Here is a 2,500-nt window from a genome sequence, read left to right on the forward strand (position 1 = left end):
GAGGGCACCAGGGTGCATAAAAACGCACCAGGAGGGCACCAGGGTGCGAAAAACGCACCAAGAGGGCACCATGGTGCGAAAAACGCACCAAGAGGGCACCATGGTGCATAAAAACGCACCAGGAGGGCACCAGGGTGCATAAAAACGCACCAGGAGGGCACCAGGGTGCATAAAAACGCACCAGGAGGGCACCAGGGTGCGAAAAACGCACCAGGAGGGCACCATGGTGCATAAAAACGCACCAAGTAGGCACCAGGGTGCATAAAAACGCACCAGGAGGGCACCAGGGTGCATAAAAACGCACCAGGAGGGCACCAGGGTGCATAAAAACGCACCAGGAGGGCACCAGGGTGCGAAAAACGCACCAAGAGGGCACCATGGTGCATAAAAACGCACCAAGAGGGCACCATGGTGCGAAAAACGCACCAAGAGGGCACCATGGTGCATAAAAACGCACCAAGAGGGCACCAGGGTGCGAAAAACGCACCAGGAGGGCACCATGGTGCATAAAAACGCACCAGGAGGGCACCATGGTGCATAAAAACGCACCAGGAGGGCACCATGGTGCATAAAAACGCACCAGGAGGGCACCATGGTGCATAAAAACGCACCAAGTAGGCACCAGGGTGCAGAAAAACGCACCAGGAGGGCACCAGGGTGCGAAAAACGCACCAGGTAGGCACCATGGTGCAGAAAAACGCACCAGGTAGGCACCATGGTGCAGAAAAACGCACCAGGAGGGCACCAGGGTGCAGAAAAACGCACCAGGAGGGCACCATGGTGCATAAAAACGCACCAAGTAGGCACCAGGGTGCATAAAAACGCACCAGGAGGGCACCAGGGTGCGAAAAACGCACCAGGTAGGCACCATGGTGCATAAAAACGCACCAGGAGGGCACCATGGTGCATAAAAACGCACCAGGAGGGCACCAGGGTGCGAAAAACGCACCAGGAGGGCACCATGGTGCATAAAAACGCACCAGGAGGGCACCAGGGTGCATAAAAACGCACCAGGAGGGCACCATGGTGCATAAAAACGCACCAGGAGGGCACCAGGGTGCGAAAAACGCACCAGGAGGGCACCATGGTGCATAAAAACGCACCAGGAGGGCACCAGGGTGCATAAAAACGCACCAGGAGGGCACCAGGGTGCATAAAAACGCACCAGGAGGGCACCAGGGTGCGAAAAACGCACCAGGAGGGCACCATGGTGCATAAAAACGCACCAAGTAGGCACCAGGGTGCATAAAAACGCACCAGGAGGGCACCAGGGTGCATAAAAACGCACCAGGAGGGCACCAGGGTGCGAAAAACGCACCAAGAGGGCACCATGGTGCATAAAAACGCACCAAGAGGGCACCATGGTGCGAAAAACGCACCAAGAGGGCACCATGGTGCGAAAAACGCACCAAGAGGGCACCATGGTGCATAAAAACGCACCATGAGGGCACCAGGGTGCGAAAAACGCACCAGGAGGGCACCATGGTGCATAAAAACGCACCAGGAGGGCACCATGGTGCATAAAAACGCACCAGGAGGGCACCATGGTGCATAAAAACGCACCAAGTAGGCACCAGGGTGCATAAAAACGCACCAGGAGGGCACCAGGGTGCATAAAAACGCACCAGGAGGGCACCAGGGTGCGAAAAACGCACCAAGTAGGCACCATGGTGCATAAAAACGCACCAGGAGGGCACCAGGGTGCATAAAAACGCACCAGGAGGGCACCAGGGTGCATAAAAACGCACCAGGAGGGCACCAGGGTGCATAAAAACGCACCAGGTAGGCACCAGGGTGGGCATGAAGAGGCACCATGATGGGCACCAAGAGGCACCAAGGTGGGCATCAAGGTGCACCATGGTGGGCATCAAGAGGCACCAAGGTGGGCACCAAGAGGCACCAAGGTGCACCATGGTGGGTATCAAGAGGGACCAAGGTGGGCATCAAGAGGCACCAAGGTGTGCATGAAGGTGCACCATGGTGGGCACCAAGAGGCACCATGGTGGGCACCAAGAGGCACCAAGGTGGGTATCAAGAGGCACCAAGGTGGGCATCAAGAGGCACCAAGGTGGGCATCAAGAGGCACCAAGGTGTGCATCAAGGTGCACCATGGTGGGCACCAAGAGGCACCATGGTGGGCACCAAGAGGCACCATGGTGGGTAGCAAGAGGCACCAAGGTGGGCACCAAGAGGCACCAAGGTGGGTATCAAGAGGCACCAAGGTGGGCATCAAGAGGCACCAAGGTGGGTATCAAGAGGCACCAAGGTGGGCATCAAGAGGCACCAAGGTGTGCATCAAGGTGCACCATGGTGGGCATCAAGAGGCACCAAGGTGGGCACCAAGAGGCACCAAGAGGCACCAAGGTGTGCATCAAGGTGCACCATGGTGGGCATCAAGAGGCACCAAGGTGGGCACCAAGAGGCACCAAGAGGCACCAAGGTGGGTATCAAGAAGCACCAAGGTGGGTATCAAGAGGCACCAAGGTGGGCATCAAGGTGC

Source organism: Abrus precatorius, unplaced genomic scaffold (genome assembly GCF_003935025.1).
Source record: "Abrus precatorius isolate BTA unplaced genomic scaffold, Abrus_2018 Scaffold60, whole genome shotgun sequence".
Classification (NCBI taxonomy): Eukaryota; Viridiplantae; Streptophyta; class Magnoliopsida; order Fabales; family Fabaceae; genus Abrus; species Abrus precatorius.